This window comes from Phyllostomus hastatus, unplaced genomic scaffold, assembly GCF_019186645.2.
Source record: "Phyllostomus hastatus isolate PE091 unplaced genomic scaffold, TTU_PhHast_1.1 phas_scaffold_216, whole genome shotgun sequence".
Taxonomy (NCBI): Eukaryota; Metazoa; Chordata; class Mammalia; order Chiroptera; family Phyllostomidae; genus Phyllostomus; species Phyllostomus hastatus.
In genome coordinates this window covers 2,900,197-2,910,428 of record NW_025334018.1, presented here as the reverse complement: position 1 = coordinate 2,910,428, position 10,232 = coordinate 2,900,197, and positions in this window count along the sequence as shown.

The window sequence follows — 10,232 nt, the reverse complement described above, 5'->3', positions numbered from 1 at the left end:
TACCAAAATAAATATAATACAGTGCTATTTTTCAACTGAGTTTACATTCTGATAGGACTAATAACATACAAATTCATTTAAAAGTCTAATTTACAGTGTTTTTCTTAAGCATTTAATAACTATCCCCTCCATACAAATGCCACCTATATCATATATGTTGCATTTGATTTGCTATCTGTTTTCTGTACTGTATATTTTAGTATCCGTTAGGGCAAGCTGATTCACATTTTTCTACATTCCCTACACACAAGTGTATTTTTTTGCAAGTGAATTTTATTTATTTATTTTTAAATTAATAACTGCCAGGTGTACAACATAATTCAATATCCATGTACTCTATGCATGCTCACCCCCAAAGTCTAGTTTCTTTCTATTGCCATATATTTGACTTTCTTTACCCAATTTGTCCTGCCCCTACTCCCCAAGTAAATTTTAGATTAAAACAGCATTGTTTTCCCTTTGCCTTGTCTCCTGAAAAACAATACTGTTGGGATTGAGGTTGTAATTGCACTGTTTAGATAGATGGGAAGGGAAGGAGAGGGAGAGACACATCAATGTGTGGTTGCTTCTCATGTGCCCCTCTACTGGGGGTCCTAGTCTGCAGACCAGGCATGTGCCCTGACTGGGAATGCAATCAGTGACCCTTTCGTTCACAGGCCTGCGCTCAACCAACAAGCTACACCAGCCAGGGTACCTTGTTGGCTTTCTTAGTGTTGACTGGAAGGTACCTCTACCCCCAACCTTCCTTCCTTCACTCCCCGCTGCAGACTGAGTGTCTGCAGAACCTGGGGAGTTTCAGGACAGCTGAGATCATCTAGTCAAGGACTGCTGGCTGGAGATTCCTTTGCTGAGCTAACTGCACATCCAGGGACTCAAGGTCTGTCCAGAAGACTGTAAAGGGAAACTTCTTGGGGGTGATCAATAGGCTTCTCCACAGCAACCCAGACATTTCTACTCCTAACCCCTCATTCAGGTCCTCTCCCTCTTCTCAAGGAGCATTTAGTCATTGCTTTTTATTTTTAATAAAATTGAAAGTTTGTAAATAGGCTCTGTTCTCCTCTCTCTATCTCACAACAATCTCCAGCTGTCAGTACACTAGGCATCCTGAGTCATCATCACATCCCTACTGGTACCTGGAATTTTTCCTTCTACCTTCACAGTTTTTGCCATCAAAACTGCCTTATATCAGACCAGGACTGGTCCTTCACCAGTCTCACCATTCCCTCCTGCCCTTGTTCCTTTGGGATCAGTATCTCCTGCTTTGCCTGGGAAAAGAAGGAGGAAAATAAAACAAAGTCAAGGGAAGGAAATACTGAAAATAGAAAGTGAAATAAATAATATATAAAGTGACAAAACAATAAAGAAAAACAATAAGCCCTGGCTGGCGTAGTTCAGTGGATTGAGCTCGGGCTGCGAACCAAAGTGTCACAGGTTCGATTCCCAGTTAGGGTACATGCCTGGGTTGCAGGCCATGACCCCCAGCAACCGCATGTTGATGTTTCTCTCTCTCTATCTCCCTCCCTTCCCTCTCTAAAAATAAATAAATAAAATCTTAAAAAAAAAAAACAAAAGCAGAAAATGTTTACATCTTATGCAAAACTAACTGAAAGCAGAGAACAGACTAAACATGAAATGTAAAACTAGAAAATTTATAGAAAACATAGTAAAGCTTCATGACAAGAGGTTGGGCAGTGTTCTTAAGTATGACACCAAACTCATGATCCATTAAAGAAAACATAAATAAATTGGACTTCAATGAAAATGTTTGCTTTGCAAAAAAAAAAGTTAAGAGAAAAAAAGCTACAGTTTGATAGAAAAAATTAGTAAATCACAAATATGACAACTTGTGACCAGAATATATTTAAAAATCTTAACAATAAGGAAACAACAACAAAAAAATAGGCAAAAGACATGGACATTTCAGTAGAGGATATAAGCACATTAAAAGATGTTTAACATCACCAAGCATTAAGGAAATGTAAGTTAAAACCACAATGAGATACTCTCATGCACTATTACAATGCCAATACCAAGTAGCTAGGATAGGGAGCAACTGGAATTCTCATACACTGCTGATGAGAACACAAAATGGTACAGCCACTGGTACAATAGCATAGCAGCTGGAGCAGATTTAGCAGCTTCTGATAACGTAAAGCATATAATTACCGTATGATCCAACAAGCACAGTCTATCTACCTTAGAAGAATGAAAACTTAATGTTCACACAAAAATCTCTACAGCTATGTTAATAGCAGCTTTATTTTCTTTTAAGACTTTATTTATTTATTTATTTTCAAAGAGATGGCAAGGGAGAAAGAAACATGGATAGGTTGCCTCTTGCAGGCCCCCAAGTGGGGACCTGGCTGGCAGCCTAGGCACATGCCCTGACCTGGAATCCAACCAGCAACCTTTCAGTTTATGGATGATGCCAACCCAGTGAGCCACAACAGCCAGGGCACAGCAGCTTTATTTGTAATATCCCAAACTAGAATTGTCAAATATCCTTTATCTGGCTAATTGATAGACAAACTGCAGTATACCCACTAGATGGAATACCCTGCAATAAAAAGGAACAAGCTTCAAGAACTTGGACAAATCTCAAAGTCAGTGTTCTGAGTGAAAGAAGCTAATCTTGAAATAATACTCTTATTGTGATGACATTCTCAGAAAGGTAGAACTACAGTGATGAGTGGATCAGCGGTTGCTAGGGCTTATGATTGTGGGGAGATACTACTATAACTCAAGATCAGGGGGAATGTTTTTGTGGAGATGAAACTGCTATGTATTCTGATTATGGTGATGACTACAACATATGTACACATGCTAAAATTTATGGAGCATTTTTTACCAAAAGAAGAAAAAGTCACTGTCACTATATGGTAATTAAAACATCAGCAGAGGTCATACATTATGGACTGAGCAAGCAGGATGATGAAAAGCAGGGATTTTGCCTTTTACCTATTAGTTCAGTTACCCAAACTTTTCAGGATTCGCTTTCCAAGGCCATGCTAGATACTTTTTCTTCAGAGCCTCACATATAATTTTAGGTTAGTGGTTCCAGGTCCATGGTCTCCGTGGCTGCCTTTCCTCCCATGCAGCCTAATCAGGCCCTTGTTCTGTCTTTGCCTCCTTTACTGGGGAAAATAGGTGCCGCACACCTTGCACTTGTTGACTTGCAGCGTTTCCCCAAGGCTAGGTGGGTCTCCTCTCTGTCGTGTAATGAGACTGGGAGTATCTGCTACGCGGGGCCTCCATAGCCTCACTCAACTGTTCCAAGGTGACTCAGTGGACTGAGTGCCAGCCTGCAAACCAAAGGGTGGCTGGTTCAATTCTGAGTCAGGGCACATGCCTGGTTTGCGGGCCAGGTCCCCAGTAGGGGGCGCACCAGAGGCAACCACACATTGATGTTTCTCTTTCTCCTTCTCTTCCCCTCCCTGTCTAAAAATAACTAAATAAAATCTTTTTTAAAACCCCAACTCTTGAGTCTGCAATTTCAAAGCGGGAAATCACATGGTATTGTCAGCGTCAGTGGGGGGTTAAAAAGGAAAATAGTGAGTAGAACAATGTCATTAAGCGGATTCAAGCCAAGGTTGCTGAGGTCGCAACGCAACATACTAACCGCTGTACTTCACCACGTGCCACTGACAACCTGCAGTGCTGTAGGTGAGTGCTACTGACACAAGTAGCTCCAACGTTTTCTCACTGGTTTTGCTTGTAGTAGCTGGAGTTTCTCTTTCCGTGGCTCGAGCTGTCTTCTCTCCCACCCCTTCCGCCCTTTCTTTCTCATACCCCAGACTGCCCCTCACTGCCACTCACTTTCTTCTCCTCAGCTTTCCGCGTTCACCCTTCTCCCTGCCACCAGCGTCCCCCAGGTGAGGCCACTGCACTGTCTTGGGTGGGGAGCTCAGCCTTTCCAGGTGGTGCTGTCAGGCGTTTCCACGATCAGGACCTTGACCTGGTTCTAAAGCAGCTGCTGATACAAAGGTTTTAAAGAATGGCCCCTTTCGAAAAAACCCTTTCACGTCTTTCCATTCCGAGGATTCTTGAGAACTAAAATTCAGTTCACGGTGGAATTCTTGGTGCCTTCTCCCTTCTTCCCCAGGATCTTGCGGCAGAATGCATCATTTACCGAGCATGTATTGGGGGCCTATCAGATGTCGGGCAATGTTCTGGGCGAGGGGCAGCATCCTGGGCAAACTCAAGGTCTCTGCCCGGTGGATTCCCCATCGAAAGGCATCGACAGTGGGCAGCGCAGTGGAGACACAGCCGATTTTGTCCTTCCCGCTTGTGCGCGCGCACCTGCCCGCGAGGATCTGGGGGAACTGGCTAGAAGTACAACGGGTGAAGTGGAGCAAAGAGTTGGAAAGCAGATGACTTCAGACCGAGAGGCTGCGGTTGTTACCTAGGGGCCTGGTTGGAGTCCTCCAATCACTCAGCTCTGGCCAACTGCGCCTTCATCAGCAGCTCCACAACCAGCCCCCGGGAGAGGGGAGTGCTTGGGGGAAGTTATGGAGTAGAGGCAAAATAGAAGAGTTGAGGGTGCTCCAGCTTTGGGGTAGAGAACACTTCTCTACCCCTATATAATGAGAGGATTATGTATGATGCAATTTCTCCCAGTTTTACTGACATACAGCACTTTACAAGTTTAAGGTGTACAGCATAATGACATGACTTACATATATTCTGAAATGATTACCACAATAAGTTTGGTTAATATCCACCATCTCAAATAGATACAAAAAGGTGTTTTTTTCTTGTGATGAGAACTCTTAGGATCTACTTTAACAACTTTCAAATATACCACACAGCAGTGTTAACTACAGTAATCATGTTGTATGTTCCAGCATCAGTAACTATTTATAACTGAACGTTTTCGCCTTTTGACCACCTTTATACAAAACACTTGTATACAATTTGATTGATGAATAATCCACCACAGATGCTATATGGTGTCTCGGTGGCCTAATCAGTGAGTGTGTTGGGCTATTAACTGAAGAAATGTTGGTGGCTTGAGCCCACAAAGGGACATTCGTTTCTGCAAATTCTGTTTTTCCATCTTTCCTTTGGATCCTCACTTTATCCTCAAATTTCCCTTCCTCTTGTCCCAAGACTCTAGTTCCTAAGACACCTCTAGCAAAGAGTACTGTTTTGGGTTAAAAAAAAGTATGCTTTGGAGCCCACCACACATTTTTTATTACTTTCCTCAAGGTTTGGCTTTTATAGCTTAGCACATTTGGGACACTGGAAATCTCTAAAATGGAAAACAAGAGAAGGTGGGTCACACCTGTGGTGAAACCACAGGCTCTGAGTGGGGAACCTAATCAGTCCACAGACTCTTCTGTGCTTCCATTTCCACATGTGAAATGGGCCAAATGAGATGTGCAGGTGAAGCCCAGTGCCTCAAATATAGTAAATGTTCAATACGCACTCACTCTTATCAGTGCCGTCACCATCAACATTCTCTAATTAATGGTTATGAAACTGGCTCCAACATTTATTATTACAAATACTAGTGAAGGGAACTGCTTTATATATATCTACCATCACTTGTCTGTTTCTCCATAGATTCCTGGAAATGGACTTGCCATATTAAAATATTATACATTTCTAATTTTGCTAATTCCTACCTAATTACCCTGAAGAAAAAAAGATGTAGCAGGTCACATTCTGAACATTTTATGAGAATATTCTTTTATCCACCATTTTGCCCAAATTGGATAGTACTTATCTACCATTTTCTTTTAACTTATTTTTGCAAACATTTCAATAAACCCACTGAGGGAAGACATCCTGTGTATGACTCCAAACCCAGAATCCTTTAATGAAAAGAGTAATTAATATGACTACATAAAAATTTATATTCAAGGCCCTGGCTGGTGTGTCTCAGTGGATTGAGTGCAGGCCTGTGAACCAAACAGCCCCTGGTTCAATTCCCAGTCAGGACACATGCCTGGGTTGATGGCCAGGTCCCCAGTGAGGGGCACATGAGAGCAACCACACATTGATATTTCTCTCCCTTCCCTTCTCTCTAAAAATAAAAAATCCTTAAAAAATGTATATTACTTAAAAATTTGTATTCAAAGTACAAACAATTAACTTTAAATACATACATGTACACAAGCAGCAATGGAATTATTGTATTTAGGGCATATTTTTATCAATGCTATATATACTCATAAATTTGTTTAGAAAAACAGCAGTCCCCTGATATGCTTCCACAAATTTTTAGCACATGTAACAAATTATTTTGTTATTTTCTTATCTCTAAATAAATATATTACTTCTTGATTTTCAAATTTTAGGCACTATCTCTTTAACATATTCCTCTACCATCACAACAACATTCTAACACACATCCCATTGCCTTTTTCTCGGAAATATTTGAATCTTAGTTTGATGGGTCAATTATACTATTTTAATATGTAAACTCTATTCACAGTATAGCTATATAGGACATAAATAGCAGAAACAAAAAAGTAGTGTTTTTGCTCTCTCAAGTGGATAAACCAGACTTTTACTTAACCTTAGGTCACCTGCCCTTCCCTATGTTCATATTCTAGGGTAGTACAGATCTGATTGTCTCAGCTTGGGTGGAGTGTCCTCTCCTTGAGCAAATAAGGGCAGGGCGCTTTCATGAAGGTACCAGGAAGACAACATCCAAAGAGGGAACGAAAATTCCAAGAAAGAAGAAAAATGCTGGGGTGCTGGGTAGGCAACAAGGACAAGAATAAAAGCGTATCAGTCTGTGATGGGTGTATGTAGTAGAGGATGGATTCAGGGCGAGGGGAAAGGAGGTTTGAGAGATGCGGGCCTCCCACAGGCCTCTGTGCACTGATGTCACAAACATCTGTTGGGGGCCATTGAGAAGATGGAAAATGAGGAAAATCAGCCCTGGGTGCTGTCCGAGTCACCAGGCAGAGACTGGGCCTGTGCCAGGGCAGTTCTGGTGGGAAAAGAAAGGGGCATTTTCTCCTTGAAGCAGAGTCAAGTCTGGAGCTCAGGTGTTGATAGGAGTAAGGGAACTTCCACCAAAGGCAGCTGAAGATAGTCAGATAAGGGTACTAAAATCTCCATATCTAGTAAAGGGTCCTTAGGGAAAGGAGGTGGAAGACCTGATGAAAGGCTGGGGGTAAAAAGGAATGTCTGCAATGTTGTGGAGAAAACCTGCTGACTAACCCTGACTGGTCTTCTTGCGCTGGCTCCAGGCCAGACCCCCAGACTCCAGGCCCCGGAAGTGCAGTCTGCTCAGCCACTGCGTCTCCAGCCAGATCTTCCTGGTCTTCGGTGCCCTGGAGCTCTCCAGGCCCTGCCCTGCAGGCATCATCCTGCAAGCAAAGAAATGGGGAGGCAGAGGAGCTGACTTTCAGGTTAACTAGAAGGAATTCAACAAGGTGTTGACTTGGTTTCCAGAAACTTGTATATTTACCCTCCTACCCTGACACACACCTCCATGTGAAAAGAGACTTTGCGAGGGTAAATGCCAGGCAACCAGGCTCAGTACTTCCTTGAGAAATGTGTGAGATATAGAGGCAGGAAGAACCTGATGATCTCATCCGAGTGTCTTTATTCGATGCTGCTCTTGCAGGCAGGCTGAGTAGGGGTCAACTTCAGTACCAGGGGAAGGCAGGAATGGGATTTTTAAAAGAAAAAGCACAGGGTTTGTGAGGGATTAGTCTCTTATTCTTCCAGGAGTGTGCCTTAGGGTTTCAGGATGTGAGCTGGGACAATGGGTTAGGTAAAGGGCAGGCTGTTCCCAGGGACAGGAGGGTCAGACTGACCGCAGGCCATTGTGGCTGGCGCCAGGTATCTACTGTGTGAGGTGGGAGTTTTAAGCCGAGGGCTACCAAGCCAGTCAGGACAACTGAGTCATAGGCAGTCCAGAGGGTTGGAAACTGGCCTGACTGGGTCATTTGCAGTCTGGTGGGGTGGGAAACTGGCCTGACCCTTTTACTTCCAGGTAGAGCCAAGATTCTGGGGAGAGCAATAAGAGATTCCAACCCTGAATGGAATGCCCCAGGGTGAGGAGCCTCTGTTGCCTGAGGCCACAGTTGAACAGGGCTGTGACCGCCTGGCTCCTTGTTTTCTCATCCCCACCTTTCCCCCTTTCTCCTCTTCCTCCCTCCTTCCCTCAGCTACCTTTCAGGATCCTCGCCTCTTTCTTTTCAAACCCCCAAAGTAAGCCCTTGAAAAAGTTGTGTTTTACAGTCATTTTTAACTGCTGAATGTACCAAAACTAAGTGAGCTCTGGAGGGGGACATCTTCACTAGCTGTGCCAGACTTCAGAACTCCAGACCAAATTTTTCTCCTGAACAGAAGAGGGTACACCCAGTTCCAACACCTTAGGAAGAGAGTGCCCCAGCCTGCTGGTCTCCAGGGACACTTGAATCCGGCCCAGATCCCTCTTCCCTGCTGTGCTTGGGATCAAAGAATGAGGTTTCCTGGAGTCAAGTTACCAAGTTTAGTGTGACAGCAGCTTTGGTGTCTAATGGAGACTAAGGGCTAGCATTTCTAAATAAAATCTGAATAAACTAGAATAGAATATACTAAAATTCAGAATAAAGTAGGACATTTAAATAAACCACAGAGCTCCTGCCATAGGTCCCCAACCCCTGACCCCTAAACTAAGACTCAATCACCAATGACAGTGCGGCGACATCAGTGTCTTATGCCTCCCACTAACTCATAAAGGGATGACATGCTGTGTGCAGACCCCCTTGTGGGCCAGGACTTGGTGGATGCAGCCCCTGCCTTTTAGCCCCAAAGTCTGGGGTTGACCCTGAAGATAGGGTGGCCCTGGTGACGTCGCTGGGCCCCTGGGCAGCTGCAGGCCACATTGATGTGGACCACGCCCCTCTGAGGACAGGGTGTCCGGACCCGACTCCTGGGGGGAAGGCAAGAGCTGGGGAGATGCAGTGGGCAGCAGCGGGAGGGCTCTGGACAGAAACCCTCCTCTGGCCTGGAGGGGGATGCCGGGGTGGTGGTAAGCCCAGCTCTTCCCTCCATAGGTAGGACTGAGGCAGGGGACAGCACAGGAAGAACTCTGAGACTGAAATACTGTTACTGGCCAGCATTTAGCACCCCTGGTTGCCAGGAAACGCCTTTTACCAATTAGAATAAATAGTAAACCGATGCAGGGAGGAGGAAGGAGACAAGTCCACATGCTAACTCAGAAGTCCTGAGCCTGGTCTGATAATATTGCCAGGTGTTCCAACATCATAAGAGACACTATGTTAGCAAGAAAGAAGGGAAGTCCCTGAAAGTCTATGTAGCATTTCCACTATCTGGGAAAGAAAGCCTTGAAACTGTGCTTTCGTCCCAAGGCCTGAATGTGGGAGAGGGTCCCCGGTGTCCACAGAAAGAGCCCAGAAAACATCTTTGGTTAATTGCCTACCTCTGGTCACTATCTGTTTTATGAGGGAGTCCCTGATGCCTATGGAAAGAGCCCATAAATAACTTTGGAAAGTGCCCCAATTTTAATTAACTGCCTCCTGTCATGTACTTGTTTTACAACAAGATGAACAAATGGGGTCTGGAGCAAGATAAGGGTTTGGGCTAACAGACCCCCACACATACCTAAGTTTGGGTACTCACATCCCCCCAGGAGAGCTGGCACTGCATGTACCTGTTAATAAATATGTAACTTTTTTCCTCCTATCCCACCAAGTATATAAGTCCTCAAAACAAAGGTGTCTCTCTCTCTCTCTCTCTCTCTCTCTCTCTCTCTCTCTCAGGGGGCTCGGGGTGCTCTTGGCTCTCAGGCCATTGGGCCTTCAGCCACCCAGCCTCAAGCTGCCCAGGGACTTGCCACCCTGGTCTTCAGCCACTTTTGCTTTTGTCACCCTGTTTTGCCCTGAAACTTTGCCTTTCACCCCTTACTCTACCCAGTCCTGTTCGCTTGCATGGGAATGGACCACTAATGAACTGATTACATACTACTAGATTTGCTGATATGTAATTCTTTACATGTGTCAGCAAGAAGAACCAGGTCTCTCCTGTCAACAGGACGAGTTGGCTTCCAGAGGAAAAACCATGTATGGACCAGCCCAAGTTAAGGGCCATCAGACCAGGCTTGTGGGGAGACATTCCTTTGTGACTAGAACTCGGGTCCCTGGATCAGAGTCCAGAGTGTGTACTGTGACCCCTTGGAAGAATGGTGCCACCTTGGACCCAGGCCAGGAGTGGGGAGATGGGGGAGGGGTGAGGCCACCTAGTCCCCTCCCTTCCTGATCCCG